The 14,962-nt window shown below is 47.7% G+C and overlaps 1 pseudogene; it reads right to left on the minus strand.

Annotated features, from left to right (window-relative positions):
• The window catches only part of LOC127921401 (xylosyltransferase 1-like), a 151,276-nt pseudogene that overhangs the window by 7,813 nt on the left and 128,501 nt on the right, over nt 1-14,962 (minus strand).

Raw genomic sequence — 14,962 nt, forward strand, 5'->3', positions numbered from 1 at the left:
CATCCCTTTCTCATTCCCTCACCCTGTAGCATGCATCCCTTTCATTCCCTCACCCTGTAGCATGCATCCCCTCATTCCCCTCACCCTGTAGCATGCATCCCTTTCTCATTCCCTCACCCTGTAGCATGCATCCCTTTCTCATTCCCTCACCCTGTAGCATGCATCCCTTTCTCATTCCCTCACCCTGTAGCATGCATCCCTTTCTCATTCCTCACCCTGTAGCATGCATCCCCTTTCTCATTCCCTCACCCTGTCAGCATGCATCCCTTTCTCATTCCCTCACCCTGCATCCCTTTCTCATTCCCTCACCCTGTAGCATGCATCCCTTTTCATTCCATCGCTTTCTACCTATTCCCCCTCCCCACCTCCCTCTCCATAGATCTTAATTGACAAACATAGAGGACGTGGGTAAGCATGCCAGCTATCTCAAGCTGTCCCAGGGGAGTGCTCTGGGCCTGGGTCTAGCTGCATTCAACACCTGCATTACCTCCATACACAAAGACTGACACTAATAAGGCCCAGAACCCAACAGGACCCTGGGGGCCTTTGTCTGTTTCGCACACGTGCGCACACACACACACACACACACACATGCACGCACGCACACAGTAAAAAAAAAAACACAACAGTTTTTTAAATCAAGACCAGATGTGGTCTGGTTGGTTGGACATGGCTGCCCGCACCACTGCCTGATGGAAATTGACCTGTCATGTTTTATGGGGAGGTGTTTGACTCTGGCGCCAGTGAGGTTGTTGGGGTGTGGTGGAGGGGCGGAGGGATGGGGTGGAGGGTTTTAAGGTTGAGTTGCCAGGTCAGCAGTGGTCGTACCACTGTAAGACGTAATGTGTGAGTAGAGGGCTTAAGCTACAACATGAAGTGTTGTGCTGCTGAGGTAATGCTGGGGAGGGTGAGGTTGCCAGGTCAGCAGTGGTAGTACCACTGTAAGAGGGCGTAATGTGCTGAGGTAGGGCTTAAGCTACAGCTACATGAAGTGTTGTGCTGCTGAGGTAATGCTGGGGAGTGGGTGAGGTTGCCAGGTCAGCAGTGGTAGTACCACTGTAAGACGTAATGTGTGAGTAGAGGGCTTAAGCTACAACATGAAGTGTTGTGCTGCTGAGGTAATGCTGGGGAGGGGGTGAGGTTGCCAGGTCAGCAGTGGTAGTACCACTGTAAGACGTAATGTGTGAGTAGAGGGCTTAAGCTACAAGATGAAGTGTTGTGCTGCTGAGGTAATGCTGGGGAGTGGGTGAGGTTGCCAGGTCAGCAGTGGAGGACAGAGGGAGGGTGACGTACTACTGTACTGTAGCTAAAGTGTTAGTAGAGGACATAAACCACATCATTAGGTGTTTGACGCGCGGTGCCCGTGGGGAGGCAGGGTTGCCAGGTCTTAGGTTGCCAGATCAGTAGTGGGTGACAGTGGGAGGGGCGTAGCCTACTACTGTACGTATACTGTGAGTAAAGGTGCTTAAGATACAGACAGGCAGCTACTACTGATACCTCTGTCCTGCCTATGCAGAGTTAGAGGGAGGTGGAGGAGAGATTGGAACAAAAGGAGATAGAGACCGTCTTGTAAAGGGATGCATGGGGTTAGAGGGAAAGACAGAGAGAGGTTATAGGTAGGAGGGACAGACTGTGCTGCCTCCCCAGTTTATGGTAGAAGTTAGAAGGAGGCAGAGGGGAGACATTCTAGGCGGTAGGAGGGAGAGACCTTGTAAAGTCATACATGATATACATGATATACAGACCCACCGGACTACATAGGAATCTACTACCACCGCTACAACTGTAGTCTGTTAGTAGGGTGGTAGTCTGTCATCTATCCCTCACTTATTTAGGATAGTTGTTGGAAGCAAGTCTATTAAGACCACTGTGGAAAGGTAGAGAGCAATGTTAGGGAGCAATGGCAGTAGAAATTGGGTAGAGAGAGAGTTTATAGATGGAAGGAAAAGACTGTGTTTTAAAGTTGTGCTTCAGACATGGTTTATCTGCCTGACAGACATTCACAAAAAGTCAAGCTCTGTCATGACCGTCTATCTGTCCTCTGGCTGCCTGACTGACTGACAGTCATTGTAGCTAAGCAACCGACAGAAAGTTCTTTGCGATGCCGAGTACTCAGATAAAGCCAGCCAGCGTCGTTCTGCTGTCACTCACAACTCTCTAGACTAGAACGCCTCAGAGGCTTCCCTGTGCCCATGACTGCCTCACAGTCTAGTGTCGCTTCGGAACTGTTACAAAGGTCAATAGGTCGAAGGTCAAGAGTAAAAGGTCAGATTCACCCCGACTTATCACCTCAGAGTGCTCAGAGGGAAATCATACGAGGACATCGACTGACATTTCAGAGGGTTCTGCTTGACAGTGTGAAAAGCAGAAAAAACGATCGCTCTCATCCACTCACTCTCAACCCCCCCCATGATAAACAGAAAAGTGCTCGCGGGGCTCACTAAGACATAGCTGATGTTAGAAAATGTCCTCAGAAGTAGAAATAGGGTCATTATTTATACTAACATAACTACGCTATCAGGAAGCCGTTCGGGCATGAAGGTGATAGTCTACGTTTCATTAGTAAACAACAAATAAGCAGCCGGTGAGGCGCTAATCCACATAAAATCTGATGAATTCAATCGATTTACATTTTACAAGGCTACCGATTCTGTGTTTAATGCCTGCTGCCAATGTGTGTGTGTGTGTGTGTGTACTCTCTGCAAGGTTGCCATAACGATGAATATAGCTAAGGTCACTATGAACTATATCTGATCTGGCCAATCCTATTTTATACAACATGCTTCTCTGTGCCAGGCACTTCAGGGCTTTTATATACTACAAACACATAGAGGTCATTGTTTGACTAAGTGGCTGGATAACTAGTCTAAATGACAGGGCTGCTGAATGACTGCGAATGTTACGTGAACATTAGGTAAAAGTTGTAGCCGACAACCCTGAAACAATGTACCTCAGTTAATGGTCGGACTGACTGACCATTATGTTGTCCATTGACTGGATAATGAATGGTTGAACACAATCAATACAGGAGCCGGTGATAGAAATGGATGTGCTGAAAGATCTGCTAAAGGTAATGTGAACGTTACCTCAACGTTGCGCAACCCACAACATGACATGTTACCTCAGCAAATGTCCTCAATTGACGATGAACTCTCCTCCACTTCTAAATGGGATGAGTTTGCGATATTTTTCAGAGATAAGATAAACAACAGTAGGCTGGGTATCAGTCAAGCAAGGCCAGGTGAGAAGTTTGATGATATGTGACCTAGCCAACCAGGCAAAGGCACTATGGATTTATTTTCCCTGGTTGACAGAGACATGCTCAAGAAAGTGATATCACAACTTAAGTCTTCTACCTGCCTTCTCGATGCTATCCCACCACTTTCTTCAAAACAGTTTTTAATTGCATACCTGAAGAAGTGTAAGCTATTGTTAATCACTCCCTGTTCAGGCACTCTCCCCACTGCAATAAAAAAAAGCTATTATGAAACCCCTTCTGAAGAAAAGTCATCTAGATTCTTCAGCTCTTAGCAATTTTCAGCCAATCTCCAACATTCCATTCTTAAGCAAAATTCTGGAGAAATTGGTTTTGAAACAGCTAAATTATTTTTTTAAGTGCCAACTGTATATTTGAAAAACCACACAGCACAGAGACAGCCTGAGTTAAAGTGGTAAATGATCTTAGAGCCAACACAGATGCCAAACATCTCCCTGTCCTTGTACTCTTAGATTTAAAGTGCTGCATTTGACACTGTTGACCATGATGTCCTTCTGGACAGACTGGAGAGGTTGGTTGGCCTCCCCAGTTCTAAAATTGGTTTAGGACCTATTTAACCTGTCGAGAGTTTTCGTCATCATACATATCACATGGTGGCATTTCACATGGTTTGATTTTGGGTACGGTACTGATCAGTTTATATATGTTACCCCTTGGCAGAAAGCACAGCATTGATATCACTGCCACGCAGACGATACACAACTTTGCAATTTCTGTGTCACCAGAGAATTTTAGCTCCACGGATAGATTAGACTGTATTAGTGATTTAAATACTTTGATGGCTCACAACTTCCCTCCAGCTAAATCAAGACATTGGACTTATTGTTTGGACTACTGTGTAGCTCTCCTGTCTGTGTCACACCCTGATCTGTTTCACCTGTCCTTGTGATTGTCTCCACCCCTTCCAGTTGTTGCTTATTTCCCCAGTGTATTTATCCCCGTGTTTCCTGTCTCTCTGTGCCAGTTCGTGTTTCCAAGTCAACCAGCGGGTTTGCCGTTCTCCTTTTCTAGTCCTCCCAGTTTTGACCCTGACTTGTTTCTGGACTTTGTTCCCCCTGTGAACCACATTGTGTTGCATTCCATGTCTGAAATGTGCTGTAGAAATAAAGCTTGATTTGGGCAGCGTCTACTGAAAGAGTGTAAATATTATGTGACTGTTATAAGAAAATTGCATAAATGTTACAACTCCAACCCAAAAACAGTGTGTCAGTTACCTCAGCGAACTGTAGCCTGGTGAAGCTACTGTATATAAGGTGTCTACTTCTAAAAGATGTCTGTCACGCCCAGATCTGTTTCACCTGTCTTTGTGCTTGTCTCCGCCCTCACTCCAGGTGTCGCCCATCTTCCCCATTATCCCCTGTGTATTTATACCTGTGTCCTGTTTGTCTGTTGCCAGTTCGTCTTGTCTTACCAGCGTGCTTTCCGTCTTCCTGTTTCTCAAGTTCTGTTTCCTAGTTTTTCCCGGCTCTGACCATATTCTGCCTGCCATCCTGTACCTGCCTGACTCTGACCTGATTACAAACCTCTGCCTGTCCTGACCCCGAGCCTGCCTGCCTGTACCTGCCTGACTCTGACTCTGATCACAAACCTCTGCCTGCTGACCCAGAGCCTGCCTGCTGTCCTGACCTGCCTGACTCTGATCACAAACCTCTGCCTGTCCTGACCCCGAGCCTGCCTGCTGTCCTGTACCTGCCTGACTCTGACCTGATTACAAACCTCTGCCTGTCCTGACCCTGAGCCTGCCTGCTGTCCTGTACCTGCCTGACTCTGACCTGATTACAAACCTCTGCCTGTCCTGACCCCGAGCCTGCCTGCTGTCCTGTACCTGCCTGACTCTGACCTGATTACAAACCTCTGCCTGTCCTGACCCCGAGCCTGCCTGCTGTCCTGTACCTGCCTGACTCTGACTCTGATCACAAACCTCTGCCTGTCCTGACCCAGAGCCTGCCTGCTGTCCTGTACCTGCCTGACTCTGATCACAAACCTCTGCCTGTCCTGACCCAGAGCCTGCCTGCTGTCCTGTACCTGCCTGACTCTGACCTGATTACAAACCTCTGCCTGTCCTGACCCCGAGCCTGCCTGCTGTCCTGTACCTGCCTGACTCTGACCTGATTACAAACCTCTGCCTGTCCTGACCCCGAGCCTGCCTGCTGTCCTGTACCTGCCTGACTCTGATCACAAACCTCTGCCTGTCCTGACCCAGAGCCTGCCTGCTGTCCTGTACCTGCCTGACTCTGATCACAAACCTCTGCCTGTCCTGACCCAGAGCCAAACCTCTGCCTGCCCTGACCCTGACCTGATTACAAACCTCTGCTGCCCTGACCCAGAGCCTGCCTGCTGTCCTGTACCTGCCTGACACTGACCTGATTACAAACCTCTGCCTGTCCTGACCCCGAGCCTGCCTGCTGTCCTGTACCTGCCTGACTCTGACCTGATTACAAACCTCTGCCTGTCCTGACCCAGAGCCTGCCTGCTGTCCTGTACCTGCCTGACACTGACCTGATTACAAACCTCTGAGCCTGCCTGCTGTCCTGTACCTGCCTGACTCTGACCTGCTTACAAACCTCTGCCTGTCCTGACCCGAGGCTGTCCTGTACCTGCCTGACCTGACCCCGAGGCTGTCCTGTACCTGCCTGACTCCTGATACCTGCCCTGACCCCGAGGCTGTCCTGTACCTGCCTGATTGATCCCGAACCTCTGCCTGCCCTGACCCCGAGGCTGTCCTGTACCTGCTGACTCTGATACCTCTGCCTGCCCTGACCCCGAGGCTGTCCTGAACCTGATTATCCCGAACCTCTGCCTGCCCTGACCCCGAGCCTGCCTGCTGTCCTGTACCTGCCTGACTCTGACCTGATTACAAACCTCTGCCTGCCCCTGACCCCGAGCCTGCCTGCTGTCCTGTACCTGCCTGACTCTGACCTGATTACGAACCTCTGCCTGCCCCTGACCCCGAGGCTGCCTGCTGTCCTGTACCTGCCTGACTCTGATCACAAACCTCTGCCTGCCCTGACCCCGAGGCTGTCCTGTACCTGCCTGACTCTGATCCCGAACCTCTGCCTGCCCTGACCCCAAGGCTGTCCTGTACCTGCCTGACTCTGATCCCGAACCTCTGCCTGCCCTGACCCGAAGGCTGTCCTGTACCTGCCTGACTCTGATCCCGAACCTCTGCCTGCCCTGACCCCGAGGCTGTCCTGTACCTGCCTGACACTGACCTGATTACGAATCTCTGCCTGCCCTGACCCGAGGCTGCCTGCTGTCCTGTACCTGCCTGCTGTCCTGTACCTGCCTGACTCTGATCACGAACCTCTGCTTGTCCTCAACCTGCTCTTTGCCTGCCCCGCGTTTCTAATAAATCATCTGAGAACTGTACTATGTGCCTCCTGTGTCTGCATCTGGGTCATACCCTGAGTCGTGATATCACCGCGTTACTGTTCTGGGAATGTTATGTGAACATTACCTAAACGTTATACAACCAAAAAAGAAGGATCGTTACCTCAGCCCGAACTGCAGCCTGGTGAAGGTGCTGGGAGGGAAGCCACCTTGTAGGTCTTCCTGGGCATCACCCAGGTCTCCAGGGTCTCCAGCTTGCTGGTTGCCAGGTTAGTGGCGTGGTGCTGGACCAGGTAGCCTTGGAACTGGTCCGACTGGAAGTAGAGATGCACTGACACCGGGTGGCCCATGGGGAAATACCTGGCAAACCAAGAGGAAACACACTTTTAACCAACCTTTCTCAACAGACCTTTATCAGTAGCCTGAGTGCAGGTCTGATTGGGCTATGATGCCAACTGTCACTCATTTTGACCGAGACAGCAATGGAGTTGACAACAACACAAACAAATCTGGGACCAGGCTACTTTATCAGGGTTTTACCTGGCAACACCAGTGGTAACCCAACAGACAGACCCATTGAGATTCCCATTAGTGAACTTGATATGGTACCAGTGCTGTTTAAAGGGCAATGGTGTAAGATGAGAGTATCTAGATTCATTTATTGAACAACTACTGGAGACTGCTTACAAATGCTAATGTTTGTAGATGCTAAAGTTCACTAGCGGGGCCTTGCTAATGTCTCAGACGCTAAAGTAAAGGTTAAGGGGATGTGCTGTGCTTTCTGTGATTGTGTGAAGGGAAGAGGCATTAATTCAATGACCTATAAAACATCTGTTGCTGTGGAGACAATTATTAAGGCTAGGAATGGACAGACTGACTAAGACCAGACTGCAGTTGTAGCCTGCCCCGGGCCAGACCAATAAAGTAATTGGGTATATTGTCAGTAATATATTAAGTTAGTCACAGCCCGATGCCTCTGACGATAACCATGACACACCAATTCGTAACACACATATTGTCTCATACAGCGGTTCCCAACATTTGCCATTCCGGGGACGACCAAATCAATAACTACAACAACAACATTTATTTGTATTTTTAATTACAAATACTAAATAATGTGCGGAGCAGGTAGTCCTCGGACCACAGGTTGAAAACTGCTGGTCTAAAACAAAGTCAGCAGAGGTCAAAACACACACACCCTCCACACACATACACTAACAAAGTTGAACTGGTCTGGGACACCATTAAGAAGTCAGCTTGATGTTACAATCAGCTTGCCATTCCAGGCTAGTCCTGACAGCAATATTGTTCTGGGGGCTGTGTGTGTGTGTGTGTGTGTGTGTGTGTGTGTGTGTGTGTGTGTGTGTGTGTGTGTGTGTGTGTGTGTGTGTGTGTGTGTGTGTGTGTGTGTGTGTGTGTGTGTGTGTGTGTGTGTGTGTGTGTGTGTGTGGAGTGAGTGTTTTTCTGATTCTGTACATGTGGCAGAAGGCTGGCACTGAGAGCAGAGCAGAGACTACTGGGAAAATAAACAGGGTGTGTTTGTGTTTCTCTCTCTCTCTCTCATGTGTATGTGCCCACCAGCCTTCTCATCAGTATTCCAGTAGTAGAACCAGGAGTCAGTCTGCCTGACAGCGCTGTGTGTGTGTGCCCGTCCCAGCCCGACAGCACTAGCTACCCTGACAAGCAGAACAGCAAATATTTACACCAGCTCACGGAGAGCACTCCACACCCTTCTCTCTCTATCCCTCTCTCCACCTCCCTCCCTCGTTCCCACTATATAGGGAATAGGGTGCCGTTTGGGACACAGACAGAGATTGACAGAGATGTGTACAATGGCCCCTAGCAGTAATAATAAAGGTTTCCCCACTCTCTGAGACTGACTCAGTTACTCAGTTATTTATTACAGACCTATAGGGTGGGACTGAAGTACTCACAATTTGAAATATACATTGACTCTTGGGGATGCCTGACGTTGACATCTTTGACAGTTGTGTGTGTGTGTGTGTGTGTGTGTGCTAGAGAGAGAGAGAGAAAGAGAGGTAGAGAGAGAGAGAGGCAAAAGGAGCTAGAGAAAGAGAGAGAGATAAAAAGAGAGGTAGAGGTAGAGAGAAAGGGGGCAGAGGGAGAAAGAGAGCGAGAGAGAGAAGGGAGTGAGAGAGAGAAGAGAGAGAGGTTGAGAGAGCGAGAAAGAGAGTAGGTGAAAGAGAGAGCATAGAGTGAATGGAGAGAGATGGGGGGAGAGAGAGGTAGAGACAGGGAGATTGAGAGATAGCGAGAGAGAGAGGAGAGATAGCAAGTGAGAGAGAGAGAGCGACAGCGAGAGAGTGAGAGAGAGAGAGAGAGAGAGAGAGAGAGAGAGAGAGAGAGAGAGAGAGAGAAGGGAGTGAGAGAGAGGAGAGAGAGAAGGGAGTGAGAGAGAGGAGAGAGTGAGAGGTTGAGAGAGCAAGAAAGAGAGTAGGTGAAAGAGAGAGCATAGAGTGAATGGGGAGAGATGGGGGAGAGAGAGAGAGGTAGAGACAGAGAGAGAGAGAGAGAGAGAGAGAGAGAGAGAGAGAGAGAGAGAGAGAGAGAGAGAGACTGCAGATACATGGAGCCTCCATTCAGCCCTTCCCCACTGGAGTCACAGCAGGCTGTGAAAAGACAGAAATCCCCCTCTCCTCTCCTCCTCTCCATCCCCCATGGCAGCCCCACCCTGCTGTCTCATACAAACACTGTAAGCTCTACAAACATAGCCTCTCATGGCCCCAAAATTTGCCCAGTGTGTGTGTGCATGCGGCGTGTGTGACAGTTGGGTGTGGATATGTTAGTGTGAAAGACTGAAAATGGCTTGTTTCCTCGCAGCAAATGCTTTTCTCACATGCTCATGATCCCACAATTAGAGATTTGCAGACTGACACGTATACTCACAGATGCCCTCACACACAGAACCTCGTTTCCCTTCCTTCCCAATTTACAGGCAGAGACATGAGTAGAAACAGCTGTAGTTACACGATAGACATAGTGTGTGTGTGTGCAGCTAGATGGAAACATGCTTCCTCTCATCTTGACCCTGTGCCCAGAGACCCCTGCAGCTACCCACGATGCAGAACTACCTGCCTGCCTGCTATCCAGCCTGCTTATGTGGAACTATACTGGATCTAAAACAGACTGATAATACAAGCTGCCAGCAGCAGAAACATGGGCGTATAGTACATCTCATGTTGGTTGGAACACGGACAATTCCACCAGAATGGTGTCGCATCCCTCCAACAGACTTCCAGACACTGATGCAATCTATTCCAAGGTGCATTGGATCTGTTCTGGCACTGACTACTAAAGTACTTTATGTTGGTGTTTCCTTTATTTTGGCAGTTACCTGTGCATTGGCCCTGAGACTCAGCTAACGCAGGTTTCATATTCTAGCTACCGCAGGTGCTGCTGGTCCCAGACGTGTTGCAACTGTGGTATTACAATACAGTAACAGTTAACTAAGACATCTGGCTTCCTGTTTTAGCATCCATCGATGACAGGGATCCCAAATGTGTCATTATCAACGGCCATTTCACCCGTGGAAGTAACTGTATGGAGACAAAAGACATAAAAGAACCAGCTGACACGTCTCCTGATCCAGGAAGCTGGATGCTGTGGATCGCAAATGTATCGTAACACCGGTGTAAATCTACATTGGTAAATGTGTCAACAGTAGGCCTCGTTACTGAACTAACAGTCCCAGCATATACAGCTGCTATGGATCCCACATCTTATCACACCAATCGTAATTCTAGTGACACAGAAATGGTACGGGTCATGGAGCAGCACCTCCACGACCTATATACAGTACACCTTCCGTATTTCATCTAACGGGTGGCATCCATAAGTCTAAATATTCCTGTTACGTTGTGCAACCTTCAATGTTATGTCATAATTACGTAAACTTCTGGCAAATTAGGCGGCCCAAACTGTTGCATATACACTGACTCTGCGTGCAATGAACGCAAGAGAAGTGACACAATTTCACCTGGTTAATATTGCCTGCTAACCTGGATTTCTTTGAGCTAAATATGCAGGTTAAAAAAACATGTACTTCTGTGTATTGATTTTAAGAAAGGCGTTGATGTTTATGGTTAGGTACACGTTGGAGCAACGACAGTCTTTTTTCACGAATACGCACCGCAGCGATTATATGCAACGCAGGACACGCTAGATAAACTAGTAATATCATCAACCATGTGTAGTTAACTATTGATTATGATTGATTGATTGTTTTTTAAAAGATAAGTTTAATGCTAGCTAGCAACTTACCCTGGCTTACTGCATTCGCGTAACAGGCAGGCTTCTCGTGGAGTGCAATGTAATCAGGTGGTTAGAGCGTTGGACTAGTTAACTGTAAGGTTGCAAGATTGAATCCCTGAGCTGACAAGGTACAAATCTGTCGTTCTGCCCCTGAACGAGGCAGTTATCCCACTGTTCCTAGGCCGTCATTGAAAATAAGAATGTGTTCTTAACTGACTTGCCTGGTTAAATAAAGGTAAAATAAATAAAAAACGGACAAATCAGCGCCCAAAAATACCGATTTCCGATTGTTATGAAAACTTGAAATCGGCCATTCCGATTAATCGGTCGACCTCTATGCTATACGGATAGTGTTGACATGTGATGACTTCTGACACCAGATATGTATTTTATTGGATGAGGAAGGATACAAAGGTTTCTGACTGAGTGTTGAATTTCACTCAAACAATGAGATGTGTCACAGTCAAGATGCTGTGAATGACGGCTGCGGTGTGTGTGTGTGTGTGTGCATTCATGTTCTGTGCGTGTATACTACTATTTTTGTGTACATGTGTCTGTGTGTGTGTGTGTGTGCATTCATGTTCTGTGCGTGTATACTACTATTTTTGTGTACATGTGTCTGTGTGTGTGTGTGTGTGCATTCATGTTCTGTGCGTGTATACTACTATTTTTGTGTACATGTGTCTGTGTGTGTGTGTGTGTGCATTCATGTTCTGTGCGTGTATACTACTATTTTTGTGTACGTGTGTCTGTGTGTGTGTGTGTGTGTGCATTCATGTTCTGTGCGTGTATACTACTATTTTTGTGTACATGTGTCTGTGTGTGTGTGTGTGTGCATTCATGTTCTGTGCGTGTATACTACTATTTTTGTGTACATGTGTCTGTGTGTGTGTGTGTGCATTCATGTTCTGTGCGTGTATACTACTATTTTTGTGTACATGTGTCTGTGTGTGTGTGTGTGTGCATTCATGTTCTGTGCGTGTATACTACTATTTTTGTGTACGTGTGTCTGTGTGTGTGTGTGTGCATTCATGTTCTGTGCGTGTATACTACTATTGTTGTGTACGTGTGTCTGTGTGTGTGTGTGTGTGTGTGTGTGTGTGTGTGTGTGTGTGTGTGTGTCAGTGCGTGTGTGTGTGTGTGTGTCAGTGCGTGTGCATGTTAGCATGTTATATGCATGCCTGTATGTGGTGGAAAAAGTACCCAATCGTCATACTTGAGGAGAAGTAAAGATACCGTAATACAAAATGACTCAAGTAAAAGTGAAAGACTAAAAGTAAAATACTACTTGAGTAAAAGTGTAAAAGTATTTGGTTTTAAATATACTTAAGTATCAAAAGTAAATGAATTGCTAAAATGTACTTAAGTATCAAAATTAAAAGTATAAATCATTTCAAATTCCTTATGTTAGCAAAGCAGCTGGCCACATTTTCTAGTTTCTAAAAATGTACTTAAGGATAGCCAGGGGCACACTCCAATTCAGACATCGAAGCATGTGTTTAGTGAGTCTGCAAGATCAGAGTCAGTAGGGACGACCAGAGATGTTCTCTTGATAAGTGCGTGAATTAGACAATTTTTCCTGTCCTGCTAAGCATTTATCATGTAACGAGTACTGTTGGGTGTCAGGGAAAATGTATGGAGTAAAAAGTAGATCCTTTTCTTTAGGAATGTAGTGAAGTAAAAGTAAAAGTAGTCAAAAATATGAATAGTAAAGTAAAGTACAGATCCCCAAAAGAACTACTGAAGTATTTTTACTGTGTGTACATGTGTTCAGTGTGTGACCTGGACTGGACTGCTTACTAACCTGCAGCTGTCATCCTTAGGATCTCCTTGCAGCGATGCTGCCGCCCTGGCCAGGCCCAGACGAGCAAACGCATGGTAGAGTGTGAGCTGTGTGTCGCTCAGGGTCGCGACCCCATCCGCCTCGTCAAACACACTCTCCCAGTAGGCCTGGAGGCCAGGGGTCCCCTGGGGCATGGGTCCAAACAGGTAGCCATCCAGTTGGTTCACTATCTCCTGGTTAACACTGGCTTCAAACTTCCTGGCGAAGAACGTAGGACGGGACGTTTGCTGTGAGGAAATGGAGGGAGAAGGAGAGAAGGGGAGAGAGAAACATAGAGAAGATTATAGAAATGGTGGCTTGCTGGGAACGACTGCAGAATGGGAGATGGAGTGGAAGTGAGTGGGAGGTTGTGTGTGTGTGTGTGTGTGTGTGTGTGTGTGTGTGTGTGTGTGTGCGTGCGTGCGTGCGTGCGTGCGTGCGTGCGTGAGTGCGTGCGTGCGTGCGTGAGTGAGTGAGTGAGTGAGTGAGTGAGATAGATAAGAAAAAGAGTGTGTACATGTGTGTGTGTGTGTGGTGAGTGAGTGAGTGAGTGAGTGAGTGAGTGAGTGAGTGAGTGAGTGAGTGAGATAGAGAGAGAGAGAGAAAAAAGAGTGTGTACATGTGTGTGTGCGTGGAGCAGCTTTGATTTAATATTCTCTCCCACATACAGAAGACAACGAGCAGATACACTGCCACGTCATATCACCCTGGTAAACTCTCAGTACCCACGTCTTGTCTTCCATCTCTCTCGCACGCACAACAAAGTTCAGGGTTGCGTCTTTCCCCCTGTCAGCTACCAGAGCTGGCTGCTTCTTTCAAACACAAGACAAAACCACAGAAGAAGAACAATTCCTGTTCCCTTTGTACTTCCTGAAACACCAGGGAATCCACAGGAGAAAAATAATCCTCCCTGGCTTCTTACCTTTATCTCTCTCTCTATCCCCCGCTTGCCGATCTCCATGACAACAGACATGAAACACTCAGGAGTCAGTCTGAATTCTCTCCAAAACAACTCTATCTGTGACACTAGGGCCTTGTTGTTAAGGAGCGTTTTGGGATGAACCTTTTAGATGCATCACATCGTTGTTCCTCGCTAAAGAAAGTGTGTTTTGAGAGAGAGAATGTGTGTGTGTGTTTGTGAGAGAGAGAGAGAGAGAGAGAGAGAGAGAGAGAGAGAGAGAGAGAGAGAGAGAGAGAGAGAGAGAGAGAGAGAGAGAGAGAGAGAGAGAATGTGTGTGTGTGTGTGTGTGTGTGTTTGTGAGAGAGAGAGAGAGAGAGAGAGAGAGAGAGAGAGAGAGAGAGAGAGAGAGAGAGTGTGTGCGTGCGAGGGAGGGAGTGTCAGAGCGTGTGGGTTAGTGTGCCTGTAGGTTTGTGTGGGTGCGAGGGAGTGTCAGAGCGTGTGGGTTAGTGTGCCTGTAGGTTTGTGTGGGTGCGAGGGAGTGTCAGAGCGTGTGGGTTAGTGTGCCTGTAGGTTTGTGAGGGAGTGTCAGAGCGTGTGGGTTAGTGTGCCTGTAGGTTTGTGAGGGAGTGTCAGAGCGTGTGGGTTAGTGTGCCTGTAGGTTTGTGAGGGAGTGTCAGAGCGTGTGGGTTAGTGTGCCTGTAGGTTTGTGTGGGAGTGTCAGAGCGTGTGGGTTAGTGTGCCTGTAGGTTTGTGTGGGAGTGTCAGAGCGTGTGGGTTAGTGTGCCTGTAGGTTTGTGAGGGAGTGTCAGAGCGTGTGGGTTAGTGTGCCTGTAGGTTTGTGTGGGAGTGTCAGAGCGTGTGGGTTAGTGTGCCTGTAGGTTTGTGAGGGAGTGTCAGAGCGTGTGGGTTAGTGTGCCTGTAGGTTTGTGTGGGTGATCGGATGCATCACTTTTCTCGCTAGAAAAACAAGGAGTGTCACGTCCACACTTTAAGAGGCATTCCGCTACTTTGCTTATGGCCCACTGAAATGGCTTTGAATGGCTGTGGGAGGCACTTACTGAAATGGCTTTGAATGGCTGTGGGAGGCACTTACTGAAATGGCTTTGAATGGCTGTGGGAGGCACTTACTGAAATGGCTTTGAATGGCTGTGGGAGGCACTTACTGAAATGGCTTTGAATGGCTGTGGGAGGCACTTACTGAAATGGAAAGGGACTGGAGACGGGACTATAAAAGACAACTGGAAGGAGGTGGGAGAAAAATGAATGAAGGCTCATAAGTGCTGATGTCAACAATGGCTAATTGGCGTATGTAAATGAGTTTCCTCTAGAAGATGGTGTGTGCAGTGTTTTCCACTAG

The sequence above is a fragment of the Oncorhynchus keta genome, unplaced genomic scaffold (genome assembly GCF_023373465.1).
Source record: "Oncorhynchus keta strain PuntledgeMale-10-30-2019 unplaced genomic scaffold, Oket_V2 Un_contig_2237_pilon_pilon, whole genome shotgun sequence".
NCBI classification, from domain to species: domain Eukaryota; kingdom Metazoa; phylum Chordata; class Actinopteri; order Salmoniformes; family Salmonidae; genus Oncorhynchus; species Oncorhynchus keta.